General features: G+C 32.9%; 1 protein-coding gene across 3 annotated transcripts in view; it reads left to right on the top strand.

The window, feature by feature from the left end:
• The first annotated feature begins 3,659 nt into the window (after nt 1-3,659).
• Nucleotides 3,660-23,866, top strand: part of LOC118187632 (adenylate cyclase type 3-like) — a 476,146-nt gene continuing 455,939 nt past the window's right edge. Inside the window, exon 1 of one of the 3 annotated variants that reach the window (XM_085823652.1) lies at nt 3,660-4,805. The gene's annotated coding sequence lies outside the window, so the exon portion shown is untranslated. The remainder of the gene's footprint in view (nt 4,806-23,866) is intronic. The other 2 variants (XM_085823651.1, XM_085823654.1) reach the window with 2 other exon arrangements.

The raw sequence follows: 23,866 nt of genomic DNA, 5'->3' as shown, positions 1-23,866 counted from the left end.
CAAACTTTCTGGAATCGAAGAGCTACTAAAATTCCGGCTTTAAATAAAGGGCAAAAAGAGGAAATATTTATCTATATTAAAGAACATAATTTAGTATTAAAATCAGAGTTGATTCTAATGACAGCAGTGAAAGGAAGAGACTATAGACTTCTACGCAACTTCAACAAGCCTTCGTGTTTCCAAAACTTGAATCAAATTATATCATTATCTATAAAAAATATTTTGCGTAAATGTAATAACGTTTCAACATGTAGTACAAAGAGGACAAATTATTAATCAAATCTGCAACTTTACCCTCAAAAAACAAAATTGCTGGTTATCTTGTATGACAGTTTTTATAAGCATATGGGAAGAGAAATTTGTTGAATTTTCGTCTCACGCGGGAATGGAATGGGCTCAAAAAACGAAGTCTTTAAGTGTTTTTAAATCATTATAAACAACATTCATTCTGGGCAATAGAATCTCTTCGAATAAAAGAGTTTCTGATGTCCAACATGGTATGTTTTTGACAACTCCAACTACATACATTAATAATAGATTCTTTATTCATTTAACAGCCAAATTTGCTGAATTAAACTTAAAAGTGAAAGATGGAGGTATTTGGAAGTTAATTTCTTCAAAACTGGAATTGCACCATTTAAATCTCATTTCATGAAAACAAATATTTTATTTCCCAACCTGGAAAGAACATTATTGGAAGTTTTTACTCTCAGGAATATTTCTACGGCTCACCTTATGAAGTTTTTTTCTTTTTTTTTTTTGAACAGCCATTCATAAAATATTTGCATTATATCACACATTCTTATAAGAATTTACATTTAGATTTGAAAAAATTTCTTTGCTGAAATATAAGTAATATTTTTCACTAATATTTTCCTACTAACAAGCAAGAATGTATCTTGTAAAACTGAAATATATTTTCAAATTAATGAAGCGGAGTACATAAAAGTTATTAAATGCACTGTTAGTATTTTCCTTCTTCTCCCCTAGAGCAAAGCATTCTTCTAATTTAGTCGATGAGAATAGTTATTCTCATTTAGAAAATATGCTGCAAAAATGTAGTTATGTTAGCGAACGTTTTTTAAAATAAAAAATACTTCTGAGTCGTGTGTTAAGCAGTATTTATGGATATTCATTTAGACCAACGATTCCCAGACTTTTTCTTGCATCGATAACTTTAAAAAAAAAAAAAAAAAAAAAAAAAAAACAGTTTTCTTCATCGCCCCCCTTACGTTTTTCTCTATAATACACAGCATACAGCGTAATAAAAATTAATAATAACTGCACATACATAAACTGAAAGATCACAATTCGAATCAATAAATATATTCACAATATGAACAGAAGTTTGAAAAAAATGGTTTATTATACTTCTGTTTTACTATTTTTATACTCTTCTTATTTTTAATTTTTAATTAAAAGTACAAAGAAGTTTTTAGACACAAAATTCACATATTGTAATAGCCAAAGTTTGATTTTCGTGAATGGAATGGCTGTGCTTAATGTATTGATGCGATTATTTGAATATTTGGCATAAAACTTCTTAATTCTTAAATAACCTAGTTCAGAAATATTCAACCCTTTCTTGTTTACCACAGTAAGTTACTGATTTGACTAAAGCGTGTTTCCAAAGTGTACAAAGAAGTAAAATTCAATAACGTTAAACCTCTCCTGCATAATAAATTCGTTTTCTTAAGTTTACATCATAAATTGCTGTATTCCTTTCCCGTGTAAATTAAACCCAAGACGTTTCGAACGTTTAGTTAAAACGTACATCTCTATCTGTTATGTAATATTTTACTGTTTGATTCTAATATAACAACTTAATAGCAACCAGTTAAAAATATTAAGTGCTAATGTATCAAGTTTAAATAAATTATGTTTTAGCTACAGCAAGATTTATTTAGCATATGATATAAAGCTTATGGCTTTGATATGTAACAAGTAAAATTTTTTAATTTATATAATTTGGAAAAAAATATATTTTAAATAGCTCCGTAGTTCAAATAACTCCTTTGATGCAGTTTATGCAGTTATGCAGTACATCTAATTTGGATGACGTTTTTTTAAGTTATTATTGGGTGAAATTCTGATAAAAGTTTAGCAGAATTATAATTTGTTTTTAAATTCAGTGATGAACTGCTTTTCGAGAAGCATTCTGAAACATAAGCATAAAAGTATTTTGAAATATAGACCTAAGTAAAATGTTTTGGTTAATGACAAACAGTACGACAAAATTTAATCGCTTCTGATAAGATACTCAGTTTATTAATTAATTTACTTATATTACCCTTTTTTCTTTGGTGTTTGTGTGTGTGTGTGTAAACAGAATTATTTGATACGAGTTTGTAAAGCTTTCTATTATCTTTAGAGAACGAGAGAATTTATGATTAGTTACGAAGCTCGCTAAAGTTTCAATAATTTACTGTATTCTGAATGTGAACCTTCTTGAACATTAATACTTTTTAAATATATATATATATGAAATCCGATAGTATGTTGTAACTTGAATTTTGGTTTATATTACTGTTTCTTCTGATAACTTTCAGCTCAAGAGATTATTCCTAAATCATGAAGGAAAGTAAAGCGGTGAGTTATGTTAAAGAACATGGTCTTACAAAGTGGAAAGAAATCTAATGTAACCGTTCTCAAGAGATCTGCTGCGTTGCACGGAACGAATTCATATATAATACAGGAGGACGCGTAATTTCAAGACAGAGCTTAACAGTCGGAATTGGTAAAGATTGTGCTAGTTAGGCGCTTACCGAAATAAAGTTTTATGCATTCTTCTTAAGTGCCGTTTTCAAGCGCAGGCGACATAGGCAGCCGTCTAGGGCATCTCAATGTTTTTCATACAATAAACAATTTGATAAACGTGTATTTCGGTTTGAAAATTATTAATATCCTGAATTTATACGGAGCACTATCTTTACTGATCGTATGAGCGTCGGAAATGGTGAAAATGGTCCTGCTGTTCTTTATGTAACTTCAGATTTTATAATCGTAGTTCATTAGAGATACTATTTGCAGTTATGCGTAATGTAAATAATACACAAATTCAGCTGTAAATTCGGAATTACAGAATAACGGAAAGATACAAATTTTTTTCAAATTTATCTTTAAGCTTATCAAGAATTTATGGATAAAAATACATCGTTTAAAAGAATTGAATGTACATCGTATAAAAATATATCGAAAGAAACTTTCTTTTCCCCCCGTCTACCTGTTTTTCTGAATTATAAAATATAAACGTTTTCCATCAAATTTGCAAAATCATTCCTTCGATATACAATCTATAATCTCGCGATCTATAATTTTATTTCTTCCAAACACCGTTTAAATAAGTGAATTTTATTCAATATAAATTACTAGCAAATACTATTCTTGCACCTGTGTTAGGCTTCCATCTGAAAATATACGCGGAAGAAGTTTTCTAAACTGCACCAAGAAGCTACTTTTTTAAATTTTACGTGATTCAAAATGAAGTAGTAAAAAAGTTATCCCATGACAAAGTTTCGCAACAAATTCCGAAACACTTTTGTTGCCTAATGAAAGTGGGTAACGGAGGCACCCCGCTGGTGGAATGAGACCGTCCAAAACTCAAGCGGACGCATCCTGAACCGCGCGAGATCAGACTCTCGCGACCGCAGCGCCCTCACTACCGGTCGATGAATACAGGCACGAGCAGACGAAGATACTTGAAATTCAGACTTCAAGAAAATATGCGGTGTCTCTCTCCCAAAGCTGTTCTGTGAGCATATGAAGACTCGGTTCTTCTGAAATGCTTCGAAACGCAATAGAACTGACAGACGACGCGATTCAGCTCCCAATGGGACACTTTTAGAACTCTGAGTAAAAGTAGAGCGAGGTGCGATGTGACAACAGCATCGACTGCAGTCGGTTTGACAGCAGAAAGTTGTGTAAAAGGGGTAGCAGCTGTTCCCTGTTTAGACAGCAACTTTTCTGTGCGTGTTCCCAGTGTTTTTCTTCCTTCCGTTTATCGGCCTGCGTTCGAATCTTTAATCTAGTTCAAGTAGTTAAATCGGAAACATTGTAACTGTGAAATCTGGCGAGCTCAATATATATTCAAAACAATCTTAACCCATTATATAATATTTTGAGTAATTCTTTCTTGTTGATTAACTTTCTGTGTATAACATTTATGATGATGATTTTATAAATGGTCACGGTTCTGCAACGCAGAAATCAGTTGATGGAAAGAAGGAAGACAGTTTTGCAAATATGAGCCTGACAGAACACAATTTGTATTTAGCGCAGTTTAGGGTTTGCGTGTCTTCAAGTACTTGCAAAGTAGCTATTTTATGCGAAGAATAAAAAAATACTGAAATTATGTAATGTTGGGGGACAATATATAATATGAATTTTGATAGAAATTATATATTTCTTTCTGCTTTTGCTTTAAAAAAAGGAAGTAATATATAAAAAATAAATTACAACAATAAAAAGTAGCTATTTATAATTTCGTAAAACAAAGGAACTTATTTCTTGTGATTTTTCTCCAATGCAATAAAAGTATATCTGATTTTGACTAATGCTTTGGAAAAAGATTCTATGACTGCAATTTTTCTATTATTTTAGACTTTAAAGGGTGGAATCCACACAGTTTTCAGCTAAAGATTATAAAGTAATTCGTATTTCTACAAATAAAAAGTATAATAAAGTAAAGACATTTTGACTGTGGTGACCACATTAGCAATAGAAAATGGGAGCAGTTACAGTCACAAGTTAAATAACTTTCCCCATAACTAGAAAACTTTGCTTCTCATCACACAGAAGGAAAATAGGTAAGAAAAAATAAACTATTGTTTTTTATATTTTATATTGTTACATTTTTATGTTATTATTCCAATTAGTGCTTTAGAATCACTGTTTATGAGTTATCAGTTATTAATGGCATTTAAGTAAAAAATGTTTTGTGTATTTTTAATCAGTGCCCCGAATTTATTTAACCCATTTGACGGGTTCCCTTCTGAATTTCTAGATATTAGGTTAAGCACGTCAGAATTATGTGAAGATCCATCTTCAACAATTATTTTTCCATTTTACATTGCTTTTCAGTCATATGCTTAAAATATTTTTTATCAATACTTACAAATTTTTACAAAATGAAAAACATATTTTCAGTACGTAGACATGCAACTTTTTCAGATTTTTCTTATGTTAAATTTCGATCGACATTTCCCAACTGAATAGATTAATATAGAAATAAAAATTGACTTTTTAAATCTGCAATAAAAACTGTCAAATGATCAGTTCTGATAAGCATTAAGTAAAATTTAATGCAATGTATTGTAGGTATTTATAATAATATTTTCAGGCAGTGAAGATCAGATATTATTTTGTTTGTAATAGAAGTGCATTATGTCATCTTATATGCTACAAAGTGCATAAATATTGTTAAAATTTTATCAAATTTATTGTAAAATAACAAGGAAACAAAAGTGAATTAACTAAGTTACTATTCTATTTAAATGTATTCTGTTTATGAACTGGCTTGGTAAAAATTTGCAAAATCTAAATGAGACACTTTTATGAAATATAGTCACCTTTTGAAGAGGCTTTTCCATTGCTTACTTTTAGAAACAGTTTACAATTTATCTTTTATTAGATGAAAATACTTCCTCATTTCGCGTCGCGTTGCGCGATGATAATAATGAGTTAACACCTTATTCATAGCAATTTTATTCCTAGATTCAAAGACAAAGTTTTAGATGTGTGGTTAATTTTTTTTTTTTTTTTTTTTTGTATTTATTGATTGTATCTGTCCGTATGAGATGTATAATTTTTAGCCTGTAATGCAGATCTTAAATTGCGAGTTACATCTCAGTTTCTGAGGTAAATCGTGGTGGAGCGCATCGGAGCCCTAAATAAAAGGGCTTCAGTATTTCTTTTATGGAAGTGAAACACAGTTTGAGCAGACACATTTTATTTAAAAAATAAGTATACCTCTAAAATTTATTATAACTTCCGAATTCATGCCTGTCTTTCTTTGGGCAACAAGCACTTTGAAAGAAATTAACACTTTTAAGAGAAAGAAAAGCCACCATCTGCATGTCAAAGGCTTATTTCTCTAAGTAATACAATAAATTTAAGAAAGCGGGTAAAATGTTTTTGTTCCCGAAAGTATGAACAGTGATTACCTTGGTCTTCACTGTCCAGTGCTAGTGACCTCTCACAGCAAAGCACCTGCAAACTTGAACTATTAAAAAATTGTCACTTATTCAGAGCTTAACTTGCTCTCATGTTGTCATCGGATCGGTTTCGAGGGAAAATTTTTTGTTCAATCGTATCCTGCTTGACAGTTAGAATTATATTGGAAGGGTACCGCGGTCAGAAAGCGTTAAACTCTTCTCTCTTTATTTTCGAACCTACAATTCTCCATTAAAATTTCTTTCCATATTCTCAGACTGTTTCTAGCATTCTCTGTATTTTCATTAGTGACGTTTTAATCATTTTACTTTTTTCCACTGGTATGCTGAAAAAGAAATAATACCCCCCCCCTATTGAAATAATATGCTATACTGTATATTTAGGGTCTAATGAGCTTTTTTGTAGTTTTTGTATGAAATTGTAAGTGGAATCAGAGCCCCAAAGAAGACGCGGTCGATGTTTCATTTCTTTTATTTAACTGTTTATCATTTATTTATTAAATTTTTATCTATATCTTTATTGAATTTTAATTTTAATTTAATTATTTTAATTATTAGTTATTTTATTTATTTATTTCTCCCCCTTCTTCCTGACGGTCTTTCAGAGGGCTCCGGCCTTTCTGATTTTAAAAATTAATCCCTGATATAATGAATATGCGAATTTTGTACTTAATGGTAGAAAATAAATAAGTATAATATTCATTCAAAATTCTTTTTTAATTTATAAAATATACATATCTATCGATGTTAAAATACTCCAAGATGGTAATGAAATGCACTAATAAAAATGTCACTTTAATTTATTTATACTTAAAGCGATCCTATTGCACTTCTTGCCTTTATACTTGTGAAGTATTTCACAGAAATTATTTATGATTTTTCTACTTCTGTTAAGTCTATAGTGTTTAATTCTAATACGTGTGAAGCAGAAATAGGCTAAATTACTGAAATTGTTAGTAATTTACCAGATCGCATAATCTGGTTTCGATATCGAAAACTGAGAAACAAAGTGAGAACAGGGAATATATGCTTTATATATTTTTAACAATAGGAAAAATTCAAATTGCATATTGAGAGAGTAGGACACGTTTGGTTTTCCTGAAAACCTAACTTGAATATCAGAGAATTTCCACTGTTTCTTAACGATGTCACGCATTATATGTTGAGCAAGTCCACTTGATTTAAATCAGGATCGGTGGACCGTTGTACGAATTTGCCTTCTCATTTTAGGTTCACGAGATTAATTCTGCGTGAACATCTATAAAGGAATGCCCCCTATCCCTGCATCCCTGATAAACCTAACATAGTATTGAAGTATCTTGGGCTTTAGGATTCTAACCTTGGACATATTGAGGTATTATCACGCGATGATATTACAAGCATACATGGTCAGTAGTGTATTAACGAACGCGTTGCATATCGAACCTCTTGCATAACGAACTTGCATTTGGCCTGAAAAGTATTCTGCATTACACACATGACTTGAATTCGTCACACATAAATAACCCGTAAACCACTGAACTAAATAATTTTTATTTTCTGAGTTAGCCAATGCAAAAATAAAGAAAATGCGTTTTGGTCCAGTAAACATATTTTTATATTATCACTATATTATCATTATATTATCACTCAAGTATCATAATCTCTCCTTGGAGTGAAACATGAGAAAACACAGAATATGAACATGAATGACTGTCTTCTAATGAGAAAAACAGAAAATTTTCATGCCTAATCCACCCATGAAATAATGCCTACTAAAAGGCTTGTCATTCAACACGAAATGAACGAATTAACAGATCTGTTAAATGATGATGTTATGCGACGTCAGTATTTGCGGGTCGTTATGAAGAGAGGGAAGCAACCATTTTAGATAACATCTTAAAGCCTTGAACTTCTAAGAAATCTGAGCCAGATCTGTAAGGTGGCGTCTTAATCAACGCAAAATGACCCGAGTTTGGGAACCATTATAAAATCACGTCATCGTATGATGTCATTATTTTATATTAATTATGAGCAACAAGATGACGCCATATGATGTCATTATTTTAGACTAATTATGAATAAGAAGGAGAAGCTATGGAGCAGTGCCTACATATTTTCTCACCTGAGGTAAAAATACCAATGTGCGCCGCTGTAAACAATGCAAGGTGTCCGGCTATTTCAAAAAAAAAAAAAAAAAAAAAGAAAAAAAGAAAAAGAAAGAAAAAAGAGAGAGAGAGAAATGAGAAAAGCAAATCGCACACACATATACACCTCCCACGTACATATAGATGCATACATGCAGGCCAAATGAAATATATCTGTATATTTTTATATACATGAGGCATTATTATATTTCAGATCATAATACTAAAACTCTTATATAATTAATTAATATTATTATGATAATAAAAATTATAATTATCAATTTTAATATTATCATTATCATTATAATTAATTTTATTAATTAGCTTTGCGAAAAGCTTCTGGAAAATAACAGAAGTTTCGAAATGAAAAGCTTTAAAATTTCCTTTCTGATAAATGGGAAAAATATCGAAAATAATATAAATAATAATGTAACTAATATAAAAAGCATTGTACTTATTTTTTCAAGCATTTTTAATAATTAATTTTTCTTGCTTTTAACGAAACCAGATCATCCATAATTTGCTCAAAATCTGCCTGGTCACTTAATTGCATAGCTCCATAGATGACCACGTTTGAAATAAAATAGCTACGTTTGAAAGAAGAGCCATGTTGAAACAGAGCGATGAAAAGTTTTTCCTGAACATGTGGAGATCTTATTCAGATTTTTAATTATTAAGTTTGATGAATCTTCTTTCCCTTCTAGAAACATTAATTGGCAGCGTAAAAATATTTTTCGTACTGCTTTCAAATTCGGATACGATTTGAACTAAATTACATTGGTGAATTTTTTTATATGATACAAACCTTGTAGCTACTATTACGTGTTCAGAGTTGTAGAACGAAGATTTGAAAAGTAAATATTTCTGACGGAATTTCTGCGGCATTTGGGCCAATCGGATGTTTAAATGCAAAGTTTCAAGCTCTTGTTTTTACATAACATAAATCCAATGATGTTAATTTTTCGTGAGCTAGAAACTGAAAGTCGTAAGAAAATTCGTTTAATTTTTGGCAGCTGTATTTTATTTGGGACAATAAACATCTAACATGTACTTAATTTTCAAAATGAACACATATTTTTCCGAAAAATTACTTTTCTTATGAGTCGATATTTGAAAATATGATTTATTAACATTTTTTTAAGTTTCTGCTCAAGTTCTGATAATATACGAGGGCCATCCAGGAAGTAGATTACGTTTCCGTCTGTGTCCGCTAGGGGCGGGGCTAGCGCGGCCATCTTGGGGTCAGAGCGTTGCGCAGCTCAGTCTGCATCTAGCCGTGCTAGTGAGAGGTTCGTGCTGTGCTCCGTTCAGATACTGTGACGGTTTGAAATGTCTGCGTTAATTGAAAATCCCGCGAGCTGCGAGGTGCGCTCAGTAATAAGGTTTCTGACTGCAAAAAACTGTAAACCGATAGAAATCTATCGGCAGCTTCGTGAAGTGTATGGGGACAACATTATCACTGAAGGTGGAGTGCGTCAGTGGGTCATAAGATTTCAAAATGGCCGAACCAATGTTCACGACGAAGATCGAAGTGGGAGACCCAGCATAGTGACCGCCGAACTTCTCGAAAAAGTCGATGCTAAAGTCCGTGAAAATCGAAATTTCACAATAACGGAACTTTCTTTGAGTTTTCCACAAATTTCGCGAAGTTTGTTGCACGAAATCATCAGCGAAAAGCTTGGTTACCACAAGTTTTGTGCAAGATGGATTCCAAAAATCTTGACAGAGGACCACAAAAATCAGCGAATGGCTGCAGCGTTGAACTTTTTGGACGCTTACCATAAGGATGGTGACTCTTTACTCGATCGCATCGTTACTGGTGACGAAACATGGGTGAAACATGTGAACTGTGAAACGAAATTGCAATCAATGCAGTGGGGGCACACAAGTTCTCCCCAAAAACCCAAGAAATGCATGCAAACAATGTCGGCAAGGAAGATGATGGCGACTGTTTTTTGGGACAGAAAAGGTGTAATTTTGGTGGACTTCCTGGAAAGAGGCACTACAATAAACTCTCAAAGGTATTGCCAAACTCTCCAAAAACTCAGAAGAGCAATTCAAAACAAGCGCAGAGGAATGTTGAGCTCTAAGATCTTGTTGATTCACGACAACGCCCGGCCCCACACGGCAAATGTCACTCGTAAAGTTCTTGAATCTTTTAAGTGGGAGTTGTTTCCTCATCCGCCGTACAGTCCCGACCTGGCACCGAGCGACTTCCACCTATTCCCAGCAATGAAGAAGTGGCTGGCTATGCAGCGTTTTGATGACGACGCACAGCTGCAAGAAGAGGTAACGAAGTGGTTGAAGGCGCAGGCGGCCGAATTTTTCGACGAAGGAATTTCCAAGCTCGTACATCGCTACGATAAATGCCTTAATTTGTATGGTGACTATGTAGAAAAGTAGTATTTGAGTGTGGCTTTCATCTGTATATAATAAAATTTGTTTCCTATACTTTGTTTATTTTTTTATTCCAAAACGTAATCTACTTTCTGGATAGCCCTCGTATTTATTCTAAAGCTAAACTTTTATATTTCTAAAGAATGCATTTAGAAAAATGTTCTCTCAAATTGTAAAGAAAGACACTGTCTTTTTATCAAGAGAACGACTTCGCAGACAATCGTATATAGTTTTTGATTGTAAGGATTTATCGATGGGTTACTTCGTGCAGGAACATGAGAAATATATAATGCCGTCGCTGGGATTCGAATACCGGACCTCTTGATGCTAACCTCAAGTGCTATCCAGTTACATTTCGAAGGCACGCTGTAAGGAGGGGCGAAATACCTTATAGATTTATTAACTTTTCATTTTTGTGCGTAATTTTATACAACGCAGATAACACGCATGACAATTTAATACGGGTTTGCCTCAAAGTACTATTATTTTCGCCCCGCTGAATTGATTCTGCACCGTTCAGTAATCGATGTAATTCAGTTGGTTTTAGATGCAATTTTTAATAGCATTGTGTCTTGATGCCCAACGTGCATTCATGTTACTTACCTTGAAAACAAGAACTCTATTGTGAAAATAAAGCGTGTAATTTAAAGGTGGCTAATACATAACGCTGATGCATAGTATATCTGTCTTTTTGTAGAAAATTGTTTTGGATATGCTGCCCTATATGGAAAGTATTCTATATTTTAATACGAGTTATAGTTTCATTATCTAAAATTTGCTGTCACAATTAATTTATTAACGTCTCAAAATCCGTAATGTAGACGAATAATCCTACCTATAACCTAACACTGACATAAAAAGCACATAATTTTCATGTGTTAAATATTCTTGACATTCCTAACATTTTTCTATTTTTCCATCGTTAGTTTGAATTCTTAATTGCAATAAATTTTGTGACCTCATTTTCCTTTTCTTCATCTATAACATCTGTTTTCGCTATCAGATCAACAAGTAATCCCTTTCAATAAATTAAACAAAGCCTTCACTTACAGAGATATATCTGATTGTGAAATTCATGTTAGCAACATTTAAAAAAATAAGCCCAACGCTCCTGTTCTTCTGCCGGCTTTATCAGCGGCCAAGTGAATTTGGTTGGCTTGGTTTAGTTGATTATGGCAAAGCACACTAGGCCTATCTACCTAAGGGTAGAGATACCTTCGTGGAGAACTCTCTAAAGGAAGCTGATTCGCATACACCGTTACACAAAGGGAAAACCACGTAAACGCCCATGCAGCTAGCTCGTTCGTTTAAAATCGAACCCTGGTCGGAACTACCAGTTGAACGTTTCACGTTCATTTCTCCATGTCCAGTTTCCCTTATATCCTTCACGAAAGCATCTCTTCCCTTGGTTAAATAACTTTCACTGAGCTTTGGCGTATTCAGTTAACTTTGTTGCTCCAGACTAACTTGGCTTGTTCATTAATATTCGTGTCCGCAAATGACCGAGTTTATAACTTGTCCTGATAAGTTTCATGTGCATACGAAACATTTCCTATACAGTATCCTGGTATAAAACATCCCTCTTACAGAAGATAGCCTCGCGTGTTTTACTCTACGCGACAAAGCAACAAATAACTCTTTAATGCCGGTACACCTTATATCAATCAAATGAATTTTTGTTGCAAGACTGACTTGAGCAGAACTTAATAAGCCAACGAAGTTTGATTTAAGTAAGTTTTAAATTTTCCACAAAAATTTCAAAACGGTTAATCTTTTTTCTTTGAAACTAAAAAAATTTACTTCAATAAAATAACTAAAGAAAGAGATCAATAAAATAACTAAAGAAAGAGAAGCCATATCTTACCTTATTATGTTTACATTACAATCTTGACAACGAATAAGACTAAAGCGTTGGTTCTTTAAAACTCTGTCCAGCAATATGTGTAACTGCTTCAGAAATAACCGTCATAAAAGAACTGTGCACTTTCGGAGCAAATCACGGATGCAAAAGATCTTGAACCATCATGCGTTTCATTTAATGGCAAGGTTTACTCAAAAGACTGATAATAGGGTACATTACAATTTCAAACATTCTCATAGTAGCCTGACACTTTTCCTTTACGAGTTAGGTCTGTTGGAAGAAAATGTAGGAAGTTGCATAGCCGTTAACATCCAGTTCGTGTACTTTGGAAAGCTTCTTATTCGTAACTAAGAACTCAAATTAAAGGATAGGAGAAGGATGTACAATAATGCAGTAAAGCATTTTTGAAAATAAATTGATGTTATGATCTCGTAGCCTAATTCAGGTAAGTTGTATGAAAGTAATTAAAATTATGCAACAGAGAAAACTGATTACGATAAGCAAATGATATGTATATTTATATTTAAACAATTTTGCAATTTACCATATAGACATTACGCTGTGTTAAATGTTAATTGAGAGCCGCCACTCTGACCGAGAAGAGAGTACGAAAGATTATCGGAATTAAGCTGTTGGTCATATAGGCACAGAGAATAAAAGCTGTATTTATGAATGTAATGCTTTTAAATTTTTATAGCTTATGTTAATAAAATTATGTCATTTAAAATAAATTTTTAAAGCAGTTTGACGAAAAATCACATTTTTTTTTCACAAGAAAATTCAGTTTTTTTACATCTAATTTGCCGCTCCTTATAGCCGTTCACCTGAGGTAAGTGCTTTACCTGCCTCATCGTTATCCCGGCTCTAGAAGCTATATTACATTTTCGATAGCATCTTGGAACCTAGACCTCCCAATGAATCTGAGGCATATGTGTAAAAATCACAAGAATAGCTGAAGTTTCTTCTACAATGAAATACTACAGAGAGTCATATTGAATGGAACTGTAAAATTTTTAGACATTGTTGTACAACTAATATTTCTTAGACTTTTTAAAATTTTTGGTGTTTCTAATATTATGTGGAAATATTTTAAGATGTTTCGTGATTTTGTAGTAATGTCAAGAATTAAAATTATTCTCATAGTTCTTATAGTAAACAACGTCTCGCATAACGATCAGTTCTTATAAAGAACATTATCCTTGAGCTATTTGTAGTACCACAGTAAAGGTGCGTTTTACCGTAAGTTATTAAAAGTTTTATTTATACATGGCGCCAAGTGTAATGATTGACTAGGACCCCGAAATTGCTGAAGCTGGAACTAATTATAAAATATTGGAGATTTTCATGACTGAATAAAATATTCTTTGGTATTATATTGTCGATTGTGACAGCAAAAGGATTCACTCTTAACGCTTTTAGCAAATTATTTGACATTTTAGAATTTTCTGTAAACAGCATCAAGACTCCACACCGAGACTTCCAATTGTAAAGTTTACGTGTGGTTTATGTGTCTTCGAAAGGTAAAAAAAAGTTATTTACTTTCTACTTAATCACATAGGCTTTCCCAAATTAAAGCTAAAGAATTTTATTGCATTAAAATATAGTGCTTTCTAATTCGTTTTTCCCCCAGATAAAATATTGCATGGAAAACAAATATATACAAAAGCAATTTAGTTTGAAAGAATAAAGTAAAAGAGCATTATGAAGAAACGTTATTTATGCTTTATTAATTTGTTAATTTATTTGTAAATTGTAATTTAGGAAGTTTTTACAAATTTAGGCGCATTTCCTCTGCTGTTGATTTAACATTTTAAATTTTTATTTCTTAAAAATATATTTAACATTGTTCTGATTATTACGAGGGTTGGTATTTATGTTTCTGGCCTAAAAATAAAGAAAAGCAAATGTTTATGATCGAAATTGGTTTTATTGTTTTTCAAATATTTTCCATGAACATCAATACATTTTCGCATGCGTTTGAACCAATTTTCGAATCTCTTTTTTTTTTTTTTTTTTTTCTTTTTTCTTTTTTTTCCACTCCGATTGAGGTAACTCTAAAACGTGCGTTTTCAATGCATCAACCGCTCCTTCGGGTGTCAGAAATCGCTGACCACGTAACTTAGTTTTGATGTACGGGAATAAAAAAAAAGTTACTGGGTTCAAAATCAGGGCTGTACGGCGGATGACCTATCAATTTGATGTTTCTGCCCGTCAAAAATGTATTTTTTGAGCCGATGTGTGAGAGCTCGCATTGCCGTAATGAAGAATGATTCGCCTCTTCTGTTTTTTATTTTTTCGAATTTCTATAATGACTTCTGGCAACTAAATACTCCCACACCATTTGGAATTGACCGTCTTGCCTTGCTGTAACGCCACCGTCGTCACGTGACCGGTAATGCCGAAGAAACAGGCAACCATTTGCTTCGATGTGCGTCTTCCGCGAACAACTTTTCGTGGATTTGGTATCATGGAAGAACCATACAGTCGACTGCTGTTTCATTTCGGCCTCATATGCATATATCCATGATTCGTCATCTGTGTGGATGTTATACACAGCTTTTTATGTACCTTGAACGTATTTTTCCAACATTTCCTTCCACCAATTTACAAGTCTTCTTTTGAGCGTTTGTCAGGTTATGCGAGATCCTACTAAAACAAATCTATTTTACGGCCGAATGTTCCATGTAATATCTTACTGATGCTTGTCATACTAATTCCCAAAGATGCCTCAATCTCACGGCATATCACATGACGATCTTGCTTAATCAGTTCACGCACAGTATTGATATTTTCTGGCACAACAACCGATTTTGGACGACCGTCACGGAATTCGTCCTGGAGTGAAAGTAGACCACGATTTAATTCGTTATACCAGATTTTTACAGTGCTGTAGGATGGTACTTTATAGCGGTATAAAGAATTAAATTCATCGAAGCGCTCTTGTCTTGATAATCCATTTCAAAAGTTATGAAAAATAATCGCACGAAAGTTTTCACGGATCAAATCTTTTTTTTTTTTTTTTTTTTTTTTTTGTTTCGAGAGGAATAATTTTTCATTTTACTCTAAACAACACAAATCACACTAAAATAGCAAACCGTTCTGAAGAAGTTATGGTTAAAAATATCAAAATTTCGATTAGAATCGTCTGGTGTCACCTAGCAATACTTACTGTTGCCAAGGCCAGAAATATAAATAACAATCGTCGTAATCATTCCCTTTGACTGGATTTGCAATTTCAATTAAAAAAAATCAAATACTATGAAAATAATAATAACTAATATCAATAACCGAATAGTAAGTGGAAACTTTGCCGTATTAGTGCTCAATGTGAGCAAAATGATACGTTTTCGCTTTTCAATGTACGTATTATTATTAAATTTATTTACATGTGGTTCCTGGATAACGAATTTTGAAACATAAATAATATTTATTAATAAAGAAAAGAAAAAGTTGATTTAGATGGAAATGTTTTTTTCAAAATATTTAAGAAATTTATAAATAATTGAATCTTACTTTGCTAAAATGTTACATTGCTGTTTTTTTCTACCTCAAACCAAAACCTGATTTTTAAAATAATTTTGCTTAAAAAATAATAATACATTTCGAATGATACTTTATATTCAATTGTCACATACTGTTTCATATGTTTTATTATATTAGTTTCAAAAATCTAATGAAGAGAAGTATCTTAGTCCGTTAAATCTCTTTTAGACTTTGAAATGTAGTAGTAATTCCCAATGAGAAAAAATTAAATCCCTTCACATTCTTTGCTTTAAAAGAATTTTAATTGCACAAAAACTTGGTCTACTGCATTCTCTAACGATATTCGAATTTTATGATGCATACTTATCAACTAAATAAAGGCTAAAGTTTGTCTGTAAGCTAAATAAGTGTATTAGCAGTTTCGTCATTACTGTAAATTAAGTACGTAGTATTCTTGTCTGATGAGGATAATAGGGAGCTTTAGCTTATTACTTGAAATCATTTCAAAGCAAAGAGATTAGTGAAGGGAATAGAGTATTGTCGTAAATTAGTATGCATTCTGTGTAGAAAGAAAGAAGAGGATAATGAGTTTCCACGTTTGATCTTAATTACTCATCATCGGACCAAGGATTTGTAAAAAACATTGATAATTGCAACGATTCATGATAAAAGATGAAAAAGAAATACTTTCACTTAAAAGATCTCATCAAAGGGATATTTTCATTAAATCTGAATGTTTTCAGTTGTGATCTCTTCTGAACTACAGCAGAAGGAAAGAGAACAAATAGTAAATTTTCGCCTGTTAACAATAGGAAAATCCATTTCAGATCAGAATTTCGGATTCAGTTCATTGATAGTATCGTGCGAGGATGTAATCTGTTATTTAGACATTTATGTTCCGAAATGTAATAGAAATTATCTCAATTGCGAATTTTCAGTTCAGAATATTTACCATTAAGTTTTCTGTTAATGTATGTATGTATTTTTATTTTATATCTGTTTTATTTTATTTTTCTGGTTAGTTTAAATTTTATAAAGTGATTAAGCAATTTACAATAAAGCATCACTTCAAGAATAGGTTAAAAATGACGTGTAATCGAAATTTTTGTATAGGATGAGATACGTAAATTCTAACTACAGGAATTTTGAAATTATTATACTACTGCAAAGTACTTTACTTTTTAAATTGTAAGATATGAAATTGTGTTACATTTAACATGATATTATGATTCTGTCTCTTCATCGCTTTTTCGGTATTTCTTGAGACATTCTATAAAATATCTACGATTATTCGCTCTCTTTTATTCGTTGAATACTATAATAATAAAGATTTTATATTTTCAGAACATCTTAGTTCTTCTGAATTTCGTATGGCTATATCTATCATCTTTTCATTTGCATTTTATCTGCACAGCGTAAAATAGCGAGGCATTCTTCACTTTTCATGATACCATTTTTATTTTTCTAGATTGGATTTTACTGACCACTTTTAAAAGCTAGCTTTCTTACAGGAATGAAAATCTTCAGATGATATACATTCATTTCTTTGAATAATTCAACAGTCAAGTGTTACCGTATTTGAGTCATAATTAGCAGCAACTACTGAACTGTGGCCACCATAAAATGTACAAAAAATTAATTTTCCAATAATTATGTTATTTTTGAATATATTGCTAACAGAGTTGTACATTATAAAAATACTTCAAAATTTATAATTTTTTCTAAAATAATAAGAAAAACGAGTAATTTACAGTGAAAAGATGAGCCTTCACTTCTAGCCAATGTAGAAACGCGTCAAATCAAATGCCATGCCTAAGATATTTAATTTTCATATAAATATTAATTTTTTCATAAGCTGTCTAATAATAGAAATTATTAAGGCAGTTAGTTGACACTTCATCTATACATAGATATGTGTGTAAATTATGAATATTATGGGATTAATTTTCTGTAACTTTTAATGTAAATTTATACTTTATGTTCTATCTCTATTATTAAATAAAGTACTTGTATGCATGCATGCATGCAATGTGAAAAAACGGGCACACCTAGAGCTATCAGATTTCGAACTTTCATAGCCCTCCACCAGAATAACACATCACTCAATATGTCCCGGGCCTAACTAATAAAACCACTTTTAGGTAAAATTCTATTTAGTTATCAAGATACCTTCCTTCAAGAGTGATACATGCAGTCCAGCGCTCCTCTAATTTTTTATACCTTTTTCGCAGAACGATTTGTCTTTGCTTTTAAAATACGCCTCAACTTCAGCAATCACTTCTTCCATTTGAACCAATACTCTTTCCCTGGAGTATTTTTTTGAGGTCTGCAAGCAGTCAGTAGTCACTGACGGCCAGATCTGGAATATACGGTGGGTGGCAAAGCAGTTTGAACTCCAATTCATTCAATTTGAACATTTTTCATTGACTTGTGACACGGTGCATTGTCTTGATGAAACGGCACATTTTTCCTTTATTTCTTCACTCAGCCGATCCAATAAGGCCGTGTAATATTCATTTTTAATTATTTTACCTTTCTCAAGGTAATCAATGAACAAAATTACATGCAAATTCCAAAATACGGAGGCCATAACCTTGACAGCTGGCGTCTGAGTATTTGGTCGCTTCGGACGGCTTTCACCGACTGCTGTCCACTCAGCTGACGTTCTTTTTGATTCGAGCGTGTAATAATGAATTCATTCATTCTCACATATCGAAGTAAACATTCCCGTTTATTTCGCTTAAACAGCGCTCTGAATCGTCGATGCGTTATTTTTTTTTGATTGACTGTGAGCAAACGCTGCATCCACTTTGAACGCAGCTTTCTCATTGACAAATGTTCTTGCAAAATAGTGATTACACTCCATTCTGATATCTTCAGCTCCTCTGCCATCTCAAGCAACTTCAATTTACGATCGGCCAAAACGATTTTTATGGGCTTTTTAGATGTTTTCTGGAACAACAGCCGAATTAGGGAGACCTCAGCGTTCAGCGCCATTTGTGTCTGTGCGACCGCGTTTAAAGTTACTGTCGATGGAACAGAATCCGTATAACGCTTATCAAGCCATTGTTTTGGTTGAACGTTATTTTTCCCATCAAAAAACAATGTTTAATCAACACACGAAATTCTTCTTCATTAATAGTTTTTAAACAAGCAAAAGTTGCTTCACTAAACCCATTGTAGCTTTTAAACTAAACGTCAGACTCTCTTGAAATTTTGACACTTGTCGTTTGAAGGTTAGGACTACTAAGTTAGGCTTAGGAAGGGTAGAAGGTGGCGTTATCTGTATATTAGGTCCGGGACCTATTGAGTGATGTATTATGTGTGCACTTCGAAGCCCAAATTTTCGAATTTTCAATTTTTTTTTTTTTTTTTTTTTTTTTTAGTTTATGTTTATGGAATTTAATGAAATATTTATTAACAAACTTAGCAATTTAAAATCAACGTATTGCTACTCGACAAATCGTTAAGATATATATGTTTATATGTGCTTTATATATGTTTCAACTTTAACCAGAAAATTCGGTGATTTTAAAGAATTGCATTGCACCTTAACAAAGGACAATATATTCGTATTTCGAATTTAATGAACAAAGTCACCGATTGAAAGGAAAGGTATTGCCACAGCCCGCAATAAATATTTCGCACTCGCAAGCGTGCTGCCATTTGGCAAAACATAATATATTTAATTTTTTTCCGTAATGGATTGGTCTTGTCTAAGTGACTGAAACGCAATAAACGCAGTTCTTTATCTTCTTTATTCATAATTACTAACTGGACTCGTGAATTTTTGCTAACTAGACTTATTAAAAACGTTTTTTATAATTATTATCTTAGTTGGTTAGGTCCGAGCGTCTAGTATTATACTTTATTATTTTATTTTTAAGTGTGCTTGGGTACGTGATATATACGTAGAGGATATACATGTCGTCAGAAAATTTTCAAATAATCTCAGTTGTCTCTTTATATGTGCAAAGCACATGCAGTAATATAGTTATCAAGTAAACCGTTGGAATTGCTTGTTTTCCATTAATGAAGAGCATTGTTATGCAAGTCTAAGTTATATATTTGTTTATATAAATCATGAAAATGAAGAGTGCAGTCTATTTCCGAATAGCCGGGCCTTGTCACAAAAGGGTGCATTTTGTTGATTGCGGAATGATTGATAGAAAGATAACGATCGTTAACTTTCAACTTGTAAAAAAACAGTCTACGGAAAATACAGAATTGAAAGAAAGTTGCTTGTGATAGCGTATAATGCCATAATATTTGGAAGTTGTTTTTATCCACAACAAAGCAGAATTTAAAACATTACAGACTGTGCACAATTAAATTACACTTTGTTAAATCATTAATTAAAAATAAACTGCTAAATCTTGAAAATAAATCAAGTGCGTAATTATTTGTCTTTTTCTTCATACTAAACTCGTTTCGAAACTGAAAAGACTTTTTGTTTCAATCGTATTTTCCATATTAAATTGCCTTACAATACAGATAAATTTATAATAGCGTTTTCCTCTTAATTATGATGTAGTTATTTCTTTCCTTTGTTTTTTTTTAAGTGTCTTCAAATTCACCGTGATTTTGAGTTAATCGTAGATATTCTCCACGGTATTAAGCCAGTCAATCACGGTTACCTGAAAATATTTCGAGATCCTTTATGAAAGCTTCCGTACCCCACTTCGAGTAGTTGAATACACTAATAGAGGTCTTGGTAATTTTCAGTATATTCTCTCTTTAATGAAAAGATTCAATTAATTATTTTAATTGTCATTCGTGACTAATTAGTTTTTCAGTAATTTAAACTTCTTTTACATTTTTTACTTTGTATCGTTGAAGTAGTAATAATTAATAGATTTAAGTTAGTTATTTGATTTAAGGTTTCCTGTTCATGCCCTTTGCGATTCGTGGCTTTCATAATTATGCAAATTCGCAGCCTAATGATATCCTTGATTTTCAAATACATAAAAGAAAAGTTTAAGTTGTAAAAATAACGCAAGAATTGGAAAAAAAAGGAAAAGAAAAATAGTTATGAATTGAAAATCTAGCATTTTTTAGAGTAATCTCAATTGCTTGTGAGTGGATGCATGCGAGCTTTTCAGTTCTTAAAAATGTAATTTGCATATACACGTGTTAACGATTTTCTCTAAATTCCTATGTAACAGGAAAAGTGGCCGCAATTTTGAAGTTAAACAAATATTATTTGTTTGCAAATCAAAAGCTCTGGACCGCTGAACTGGAATAAGTCGTACAAATGTTCTTTTGGAGCACGTCCCTGCTTATTAGTTTAGCTGGAGTAATATAAAGGGACTTACTCCAAATAAAAACTTATACTACTGAGTGTAGCCAACGGCGTTATGGGCTGTTTGCGTGACAGACACTAACAAGGAGTAATTTCTTTATTTTTTATTTCCCTTCTTTTATATTTATTTAAATTTATTATTTATTTGTAAGTTTTTTCCCTTGTTGGAAAAAGAGGTGTGTTAATATGTAATTTATAAATTACCTTTTTTATTTTTAGAAAGAAACCGTTTTAGTAAGTGGTTGTCTCCAAAATGAGAATGTAATAAAAATGTTTTCATTTTTTAGGATAAGTTTTCCTCTTAGATTTTGATTTCTTCTCGAAACGAAGAAATAAATGCAATCAGTTCATTAGAAATTTAGTTCTGCCAGCTATTTTGTTAGAAAAAACAAAGCAAATTAGTTCTTTAGAAAGAATGGTAAATTTTCATGTTTCTTGTTTCCTAATGAAAGGAAAAACTATTTTTTGCGCACACACATGTATATCTATATATCTGCAGTTATATCTGTCTATCTACGTAGCTAGGTAAATATATACATACATACTTATATATATATTGCATTTTCTTAAAATATACATATTTGAATTTGTGTAATATTATTTATGTAATTATGTATATAAAGGGTGCCCACTGAAGTCCGGTACCACCCGTTTAACTGCCGAACAGTGGCAGCTATAATCATAAAAGTGGTGTGTACGTATAGTAAAAGTGGCTACTGAGCTACTATATGAGATAGCTTGCAGCGCCACGTGGTAGAAAATAGCGGAGGTAGCGTCCCAATCTCGAAAACGATACGAGATAGGAAGAAAAGATGAATTACAAAGCTGTAGGCCAATCCTTGATTTAGTACGAAAAGACATCTTGTGGACATGAATGTTAAGAACAGAACGTTTTAAACGCGCATTTGTTTGTTTGCGATTTCCAACACTATGATGTCACGAAACGATCCTAGAAAGGAACAAAAAACTAGTTATCGCAAGCTACCTTCATTTTCGATGTTCAAACTTTTCTCCGTCAGCTGAAATGCGCATTTGAACCCTTGTTAGAAAATAATGTCGCACGCATTGTAGCATGGCGGGTGACACGTTTGCACGAGCATCTGCAATACGTCGTTGAAGGTCTTGCATACACAAGGAGTCGCATACACATGCTGTTTGAGGTATCTCCACAAGAAAACGTCCATTGGAGTCAGATCAGGTGAATGTGGAGGCCACTCTTCGAGACCACCATACCCGATTATTCGTTTTCCGATTTCCTCCATCAGGTATTGCTTCGCTTGTGACGTCTTGTGAGCAGGCGTTCCGTCATGTAGGAACCATCCATTCTGGAGTTGAAGCAATGACAAGTTCTCAACAAAATTGGGTATTAAGTATTGCAGAAGTTCTAAATATCGTGCGGCCGTTAACGTAACCTGGTAAAATATTGAGCCGATTAGCCTGTTACTAAAAATTCCACACCAAACATTAATTGAAAACCGTATTTGATTCTAAACGTTGGCAGAACATGATGGATTTTTCAGTGCCCAATAATGTGTGCTCTGCCTACTGTACATTTCATTTCGCAAAACGCATACCTCATCCGTCCACATTATATCTGCCAAGAATGTTGGCTGGACCTCTGTCTGATTCATGACGAGGTGGCACCATGCGAAACGTCTCTCGGCGTTCCATTCTAATAATACCTGATTAGATGTTGGCCGGTATGAATGAACACCTAATTCACTTACGATTTTCAAAACGCGATTTTTTGAGAGGCCACAGTTTTCACTTATCTCTCGTCTGCTGCTGTTTGCATATGTGAGGAGTATGATAAGAATCTTCCGGCTGTACTTTCCACCCTACCTTAGCTGGTTTGCCGGATCGAAGTCGGCTAGTCATGCGGCCTGTCTCCCTCAAACGTTTTACAACTAGTAGGATGGTTTTGTGTGAAGGATGCAGGCTTGCAGGAAAACATTGCCGATACAACCGTGCTGCTGATCGTGTTTTGCGCTCACATTCACCGTAGAGTAGAATAATCTCACAATAATCATTTTTTGAAAATCGCTCCATGACTATGAGCTTCAACATACAACCCCGAGGAGATATCCCTTTGATAGCTGTCCCAGATGAACAGGTGTGACGTTTCATACACTATTTGCATAATGCACAATTTCGCATACCAAGCTGAAGTTACGTTGAGTTGATGCGGTTTGGTACACGATTGTGCAGGATCTGGATATTGTCTACTCTGTTTGTAATGACAATCAGTATAAGCACGCAGCGCTCGGGGTTTGAACCACAGTCCTCGCGATTGTCAATTACAAGCCGCGATACGGGATCGTATTTCGTCCGAAAGATAATCTTTTCTCTTTCTTTCAAGTTTCGTGATGTCAGACGTTTGGAAATCACGAAGAAACAAATGAGCGTTTTCAGCTTACTGGTTTTAGTATTCATATCCACAAGGTGCCTTTTTGTACTAAATCTTTGAATTTTAAATTTGAAACCCAGTGTCTATCGAATAAAACACACCATCCAATTTTCTGCATCC

This window comes from Stegodyphus dumicola, chromosome 9 (assembly GCF_044657685.1).
Source record: "Stegodyphus dumicola isolate Sdum_Otavi_A_Nest chromosome 9, ASM4465768v1".
Classification (NCBI taxonomy): Eukaryota; Metazoa; Arthropoda; class Arachnida; order Araneae; family Eresidae; genus Stegodyphus; species Stegodyphus dumicola.
Note: the sequence above shows the minus strand (reverse complement) of the source record. Positions and strands in the feature narration are given on the sequence as shown.